The sequence below is a fragment of the Podarcis vaucheri genome (genome assembly GCF_965113315.1).
Source record: "Podarcis vaucheri genome assembly, chromosome: 14".
NCBI lineage: Eukaryota > Metazoa > Chordata > Lepidosauria > Squamata > Lacertidae > Podarcis > Podarcis vaucheri.
The window spans coordinates 45,669,711-45,677,900 of NC_138752.1; the positions used below are offsets into that span (position 1 = coordinate 45,669,711).

General features: G+C 45.4%; 1 long non-coding RNA gene across 1 annotated transcript; it reads left to right on the plus strand.

The window, feature by feature from the left end:
* The first annotated feature begins 3,857 nt into the window (after positions 1-3,857).
* Positions 3,858-7,702, plus strand: LOC309519189. Its single transcript, XR_014213737.1, has 3 exons — positions 3,858-5,142; positions 5,312-5,405; positions 7,513-7,702. It is a non-coding gene; the product is annotated as an uncharacterized lncRNA (long non-coding RNA).
* The last annotated feature ends 488 nt before the right edge of the window (positions 7,703-8,190 follow it).

Here is an 8,190-nt window from a genome sequence, read left to right on the forward strand (position 1 = left end):
GGCTTGTGAGCAAGTGGAAACGACTTCTGGGCTGTTCTGGGTGACCAGGAATCCACTTTGTCACTGTTGTTTTTAAATAGCTCGGGGACTGATCCAGTTGGCCACTTACAAAGACTGGGGGTGGGTGGATCTGTCAATCGCAGTTTCTCATTTTTCCATTCATATAGTCAGTCCGCCACATTTCTACATCAGTTTGCTTTTTTTTAAAAAAAAAAAGGCATGAATGTTTATCAACATACAGTGGTACCTCAGGTTATGAACTTAATTCATTCCGGAAGTCCATTCTTAACCCGAAGCATTCTTAACCCGAGACGCACATTCCCTACATAGACTTCCCATGGCCCTGGAAGCGGATTGTGTTTGTATTATAAGGCAAAGTTCACATCCTGGAGCACCTACTTCGGAGTTCGTAACCCGAAGTGTTCGTAAGTAGGACGGTTCATAACCCAAGGTACCACTGCATTTCTTCTAATATACACATGTTTTTATCTTATTTTGCCTAACATATACCATACATTTTTGGAAAGCAATTTCTCCTTCATAGAATGTGCTTTTTATACATTTTTTCCCATTTTCCCCATTAATGTGTGCATTTTAAGGCACCTTTTATTCCAGTATATGCATTTTGGTACATATTATGTGGTACATATTATCTGAAATACATTGCAAAATTCATAGCAATGCAAATTCTGAAGGATGGTTGTATGTTGGTCTTTGTATCGTTTCCGGATGCGTGAATTAAGCATGTTCACCTTTAAAGGTGAACTGAATCAAATTCCTCTTCCCATCCCTAACTGATACCCAAGCTCTGATCTCCAGAAACTTGAGGTTCTTCTTTATTTTTCCATTTATGTACCTGTTCCACCACAGCAAGGACATATTCGCAATTTAGGCTGCCATCCTAAACCCACTTCCCTGGTAATGAGCTACATGGGATTGAGTAGGGCTTCCTTTTGAGTAGACATGGTTAAGAGTTCATTGTAGTAGTAGTTGTAGTAGTAGTAGTAGTAGTAGTAATAATAATAATAATAATAATAATAATAATAATAATAATAATACAGTGGTGCCTCACAAGACGAAAAGAATCCGTTCTGTGATTCTCTTTGTCTAGCGGTTTTTTCGTCTTGCGAAGCAAGCCCATTGACGGATTGGCGGCTTAGCGCTATTAGCGGCTTTTAGCGGCTTATCTGCTGATCGGATCAGCTGATAAGCGGCTTAGCGGCTTAGAAAAAGCGGGGGAGGGGAAAAAAGCAGGAACTCGCAAGACATTGTCGTCTTGCGAAGCAAGCCCATAGGAAATTCGTTTTGCGAAGCACCTCCAAAACGGAAAACTCTTTCGTCTAGCGAGTTTTCCGTCTTGCGAGGCATTCGTCTTGCGGGGCACCACTGTAATAATAATAATAATTCCCCAGCCACTCTGGGTGGCTCCCAACCGAATAGTAGAAACACAATACAGCATCTCCACCCCCTTCATTCAGCCCGGACACTGAAATCCAGCTCTGAGGGCCTTCTGGCAGTTCCCTCACTGCGAGAAGTGAGGTTACAGGGAACCAGGCAGAGGGCCTTCTTGGTAATGGCGCCCGCCCTGTGGAACGCCCTCCCATCAAATGTCAAAGAAATAAACAACTATAGGACTTTCAGAGGACATCTGAAGGCAGCCCTGTATAGGGAAATTTTTAATGTCTTATGTCTCTTTTTATATTCTGCTGGAAGCTGCCCAGAGTGGCTGGGGAAACCTAGTCAGATGGGCGGGGTACAAGTAATAAATTATATCATCATCAGTCTCCAGTCACAGCTCCTCAGTGTCCAGCCAGACCCATTCCCCTGCCTGCCCGCCCCCAAACTTTCCCCCCAAGGAGGCTGAAAGTTCTCTGCAGACAACTCTCGGCCCAGCATGTACCAAGCCAGGAAGCAGAGAGGAACTGGACTGATTTCAGCAGCTGGCTATGGAGGGCATCTGGCTGTTCCAAGAAGCAGAGTTCTCTGTCCATGGTACTGGCTTCAGAGCCAGCTGATGATGGAAATATCACCCAAGCAAATATGCAACGGGAGAAGCACAGGGGGCTTCTCCAGATGACCTGCTTAGTGAGGAGTCATCCTGATTTCCGGTCACAAAGGTTATGTGGAGGATGTGGTCTTCACTGGGCATTTGTTCTGATTTGTTTGCAGGGATGTTACATGGCAATAATCACTCGCCCTGATTTGTTTATATGTTTTCCAATTAATCATTCGTTCACCCCATGCTTTTCAGCGTATATCCCTGTTGCTTTCATAACTGCAAATAACCTGCTTTTTTAATTTAAAAAAATGGATGTGTTGCACCATGATGATAGAGCACTTCTGGACCCTTTGCTGTCACTTGAGGCTCAGGTGACTTCCGTGGCACAGAGTGCCTTCCGTCAGCTTTGGCTGGTGGCCCAGCTACACCCCTATCTGGACAAAGATAGCCCAACTTCTGTTGTCTATGCTCTGGTAGCATTTAGGTTAGATTGCGGGTGGTGCTGTGGGTTAAACCACAGAGCCTAGGGCTTGCCGATCAGAAGGTTGGCGGTTCGAATCCCCACGACGGGGGTGAGCTCCCGTTGCTCGGTCCCTGCTCCTGCCAACCTAGCAGTTCGAAAGCACCTCAAAGTGCAAGTAGATAAATAGGTACCGCTCCGGCGGGAAGGTAAAAGGCGTTTCCGTGCGCTGCTCTGGTTCACCAGAAGCGGCTTAGTCATGCTGGCCACATGACCTGGAAGCTGTATGCCGGCTCCCTCGGCCAATAAAGCGAGATGAGCACCGCAACCCCAGAGTCGGACACGACTGGACCTAATGGTCAGGGGTCCCTTTACCTTTACCTTATTGCAACATGTTATATGTGGGGCTGCCTCTGAAGAAGGTTCAGAAATTTCAGCTGGTGCAGAATTCAGTGGACTAGTTGCTCTACTCTAGATCCTTTTCACATGTACCACTGGCAAGCCAGGGGTCTCCCAACTTATATTTGTGCAGCTGGTTCTTCCTGCCTGAGTGTAGAATCTTACATTTGTCCCTATTGAAATTAATTCTGTTAGTTTGGCCCCTGTTCTTCAACCTGATAAGGTCATATTGAGTCCCGATTCTGTCTTCAGTGGCATTGGCTACCCCTCCCAGTTTAGTGAGTAAATTTGATGAGTAAATTTCTTTGTCCAAGTCGCTCATAAACATGTTGAATAACAACAGGCCCAGGACAGAACCCTGTGGCTTGTCACTTTTTTTCCAGGATAACAAGGAACCATTAGTGAGCATTCTTTGGTTTCGGTCAGCCAGCCAGCTACAAATCCACCTAACAGTTTCCTCATCCAGCCCACATTTTATCAACTTCTCTGCAAGAATATCATGGGGGACTTTGTCAAAAGCCTTACTGAAATCGATATACACTATGTCCATAGCATTCCCCTGATACAGCAAGCTTGTAACTCTATCAAAGAGAGAAAGAGAGAGAGATTTGTCTGGCATGACTTGTTTTTGAGAAAGCCAGGCTGCCTCTTAGTAATCACAACATCCTTTTCTAAGTGCTCACAGAGTGACTGTCTAATCATCTTTTCTAGGACCTTTCCTGGTATCGACGTCAGACTGACCGGTCAGTAGTTCCCTGGGTCTCATATTTTTCCTTGACAGATATATTTCAAATCTTTATTTTCTGAACAGCTCTTGTTTCTAAGTCTATTGCGTTTTTGACATATAACATTCAGTTTTGTAATTATAAATATATTTAAATTATATCTTTTCCTGATATCCTAGCTGGCATCACTTGTTTGCCAACTGCTTGGAAGTTGTGCGGTGTGGGATCAGCCAGCTAAATAGCTGAAAAGGGAACCCCTAATAAATATTGAAAGTCACACGGGGTGGGATGGGACACAATATTTGCAAGTGGGATCTGCACATGCCCTCTCTTAGGACACTCCATTTCATTTGGTGTTATGTACTGAGTTGAATAGGATCCAAAAGGCAGCAGTCTGATTGGTCCTAGAACAATAGGATTCAGAATGCAGCAGTCTGATTGGTCCTAGAACAATAGGGTCCAGAATGCAGCAGTCTGATTGGTCCACAGGAGCCACCCAATCCAGCTCCAGGTGGAAGTGAATCCGCAACCTGATTGGCCTACAGGTGAATCCAGGAATTAGCCAATCATGTGGGGCCCATTGTGTAAGTAATGTATATAAAGCAGACATTCTGGGGGAACTTTCATTCCTCCTCACCACTATGAGCTGAATAAAGAGCATGAAATCCACTCTGGACTCTGGGTATATTTCATCCTCCTCCTTGTTTTCCCCATTCCAAGAGTCATTCAGCTTTCCACGATCAGTGAGCATGCTCTGTCTCCGTTGGGCTGTGTCTGAGGTTTGTAGAGACCCCGTCTGCACGGTACATTTAAAGCACTATCATACCACTTTAAACAGTCCTGGCTTTCCCCAAAGGATCCTGGGAATGGTAGTTTGTGAAGGGAACTGAGAGCTGTTAGGAGGACCCTCGTCCCTTCCCTGGGCTACAATTCTCAGAGTCGTTTAACAATAAATCCCTCTTCCCAGTGAACTCTGGGATTTGCAGTTCTGTGAGGGGAATAACAACTCTCAACACCCTTGGATTGAGTATAATACACAGCAGCAATTGATATTTAGAGGAAACCATGGAAGGGAAGTCAATGGTTAACATACTGTTTATTATTAATATGTGAACAATTGTATTGTTGGGAAATTATAAATATTAAAAAAGAAAAGAAATCACACACACACACACGGCTCTCAACACCTTTTACAGATCCCAGGAGAAAGGCGTAACTGTTTTAAAGTGCTATGATACCGCTTCAAATGTACAGTGCAGATGGGGACTAAAGTAAGATTCAGTTATGGTGAGAACAACATCTTGTCCTTAGCCTCAGGCAACAAAATGTCTTGGGCTGGCCCTGACCACGTTCACTTCCGAGCATCAGACACAGAGGGAACGATAGTCAATTTGACTCTGGGGATTATAGTACTCCAGACTGACCAGCCTCCAATTTTTTTATTTATTTTTAAAAATCAGAATATCTGCACCGGAAATCCAGCTCAGAGACAAACCAATCATGCAGACCATCTGCTTGGTCCAGACAGATAATGCCACTTTCATTGTTCCCATAAGCTGGTAAGCAGCTTTTTTTAACAAGACGAAACCTTTAGGCTGGGAAATTTTGATGTAGGAGGCCTGCATATCCTGTTCCGGCTGGCTAGATGTTGATTTACGCATTATACAGAGCTGAGACTGCTGAATTATGAAATAAGCCATTTTATATTTTGCGTATGTGCGTTTTCAGGGGCAGTGGGCGGACACGAAGTGTTGTGTTTTTCGGATCAGAACAGATCGGCTTTTACAATACCGGACAGCAAAGAATGACTCGAGCGAATTAGGTCAGTTCAATGCCATCATTATTTATTTTATTATAATAACATTTATGAGTCACCTCCCACAAAATATTAGGGCACTGTGCAGCAACATACAAAAAACCCCTCCAAAACGATACAGAACAATCATTGAATTGACCTGCTGCTCAAAGGACCTTTTAGACAATGGCACAGCCCATCCTATACTTTTAAACCACATTGGAAGCACACACGCCCCACAAGAATCCTGGGAACTGTAGTTTGTTAAGGGTGCTGGAAAGCGTAGCTCTGTGACAGGTATATTACAGTTCCCAGAATTCTTTGGGGGAAGCTATGCAGTTTCAAACGATGGGTGGGTGTAGCATATAAACACGTGAAGATGCTCCCAGAATCACATGCTTAACACAAAATCCAGCCAGCCCTCAGGGCAGTGGGTGTTAGAGGACTCTGTGCAGGAGATAGGCCTGGAAGAGTGCCAGCCTAGTGTTGTCTTCGCCTGCCTCTTGTTGGAAGTGCAACAGCAGGGATCATTCAGTTTGTAACCTAAGGGGTTAAATCTGTTCTCAGTGTTAGTCTATTACCCAAGCCTTGTGTGTCATGGCGTTGCTTAGCAACCTGCCAAAGTGGCATGATATTTGCTGAGGTAGCATGGGCTCTGATTGGCTGTGTAGTTCTGAGAAGATTTTTGTAGCTCTATGATGTGTAGAATGTTTCCCTGCTATGTACAAGGCCCAAAGGAAGAAAGACAAAGCCTGTCTCCTCAAATTATATAGGTTTTTTTCTAGTTTTGCTCAGTAATGTGTTATCAGGATTTTTCTCACTGGACTCTGCCTGCATTATGTAAACTGGGTTTGCTAACATGTTCAAGGGGCATGTTCTGTGTAGGAGAGGCATTCCAGCCAGATGGGCAGTGTATAAATAATAAAATTATTTTCTGAGCAGTTATGTACCGAGACTCTTCATGGCTGCCAAAGGAAGCTCTGGCGGTCCTTTGGCATCTGTGGGCACCATGTTGGGAACCCCTGGGGGAAGAGATGGCAATGTGTTCAAGGTCAACCAGTGAGCTCAACGGCCAAGCAGGGATACCCAAATCTCTCCACTCCCAGCCCAGAATTAGAATAACTACGCCACACTGGCTTTCATCGGTCACCAGCTTTATTGAGCGCAGTGCAGGGGTAGTTTTGATGAAGCCCGTTGATTTCCGTGCTGAATGGCGACCTCTCGTTTTCCCTCCACCCATCAGAGATTCCTCTTGTCTATCAGCAGGAAGCAATCCGGTTTTAATTTCCCAGTAGGATTGTGGTGACGAGAGATAATTTTGGAGCCAATAAAGTCCTAAGAATCTACAGGCGTTTCAACAAGGCTTGTCCCTGCCAGGAATCCCAAGCCCTTCCTGTGCCCTTGGCAGGGCGCCAGAGTCCAGGCAGCAAGCCCAGGCCTTCTAACAAAGAGTGGGAAGTTCTTTAGGCATTTAAACTGAGCTTCTTTAGATGCAGGTTTGCACTTCAATCAAAAGGGACGCGGGTGGTGCTGTGAGTTAAACCACAGAGCCTAGGACTTGCTGATCAGAAGGTCGGTGGTTCGAATCCCCGCGACTGGATGAGCTCCTGTTGCTCAGTCCCTGGTCCTGCCAACCTAGCAGTTCGAAAGCACGTCAAGTGCAAGTAGATAAATAGGTACCGCTCCGGCGGGAAGGTAAACGGTGTTTCCGTGCACTGCTCTGGTTCACCAGAAGCGGCTTAGTCATGCTGGCCACATGACCCGGAAGCTGTACACCGGCTCCCTCGGCCAATAAAGCGAGATGAGCGCCACAACCCCAGAGTCGGCCACGACTGGACCTAATGGTCAGGGGTACCTTTACATTTACCTTTGCACTTCGATCACAATGCCAGCAGCAATGTAAGGGCATCAGATTCCATAAGTGTGTGCATAAGAAGCTTTCACCAACCTACTGCCTTTCAGATATTTTGGACTACAATTCCCATCAGCCTCCAGCTGAAGGGAGTTGTCCAAAACTTCTAGAGGACAGCAGGTTAGCAATGGCTGGTGTGCAGGATTGCATAGGAAGATGACTTATCTAAATCAAACTATAGCTCTGTTTAGTTCAGGATTTTCTTCACTGGTTGCTTTCCAGGGGTTTCATACCAGAATGTGCAATTCATCCAGCCCAGACACTGGGGTCCAGCGCCGAGGGCCTTCTGGCGGTTCCCTCGGTGCAAGAAGTGAGGTTACAGGGAAACAGGGAGAGGGCCTTCTTGGTGGTGGCGCCTGCCCTGTGGAACGCCCTCCCAGCAGATGTCAAGGCAATAAACAACTATTTTTCTTTTAAAAGACAACTGAAGGCAGCCCTGTTTAGGGAAGTTTTTAATGTCTGATGCTGTATTGTTTTTGATATTCTGTTGGAAGCTGCCCAAAGTGGCTGGGGAAACCCAGCCAGATGGGTGGGGTATAAATAATAAATTATTATATTATTATTATAATTCATTCATTCTCTCCCCGATTCTCATTTTTCCAGGCTTAACCTCAGGCCTCCACATTTCTGCATCCGTGTGTGCTAAATATTTTTCAAATGGTCCATAGCTCAGTGGTAGAACATCTGTCTCCCAGGTTCATTCCCTCGCATCTTCAGGTAGGAGTGGGGGAGATTCCTGCACAAAACCCTGTAGAAACAGTGAGCTAATCATAGGATCATAGAGTTGGTAAGGGACCCTGAGGATCATCTAGTCCAACCCCCTGCAATGCTGGAATATGCAGCTGTCCCATGCAAGGATCGAACCTGCAACCTTGGCATTATCAGCACCATGCCGTAACC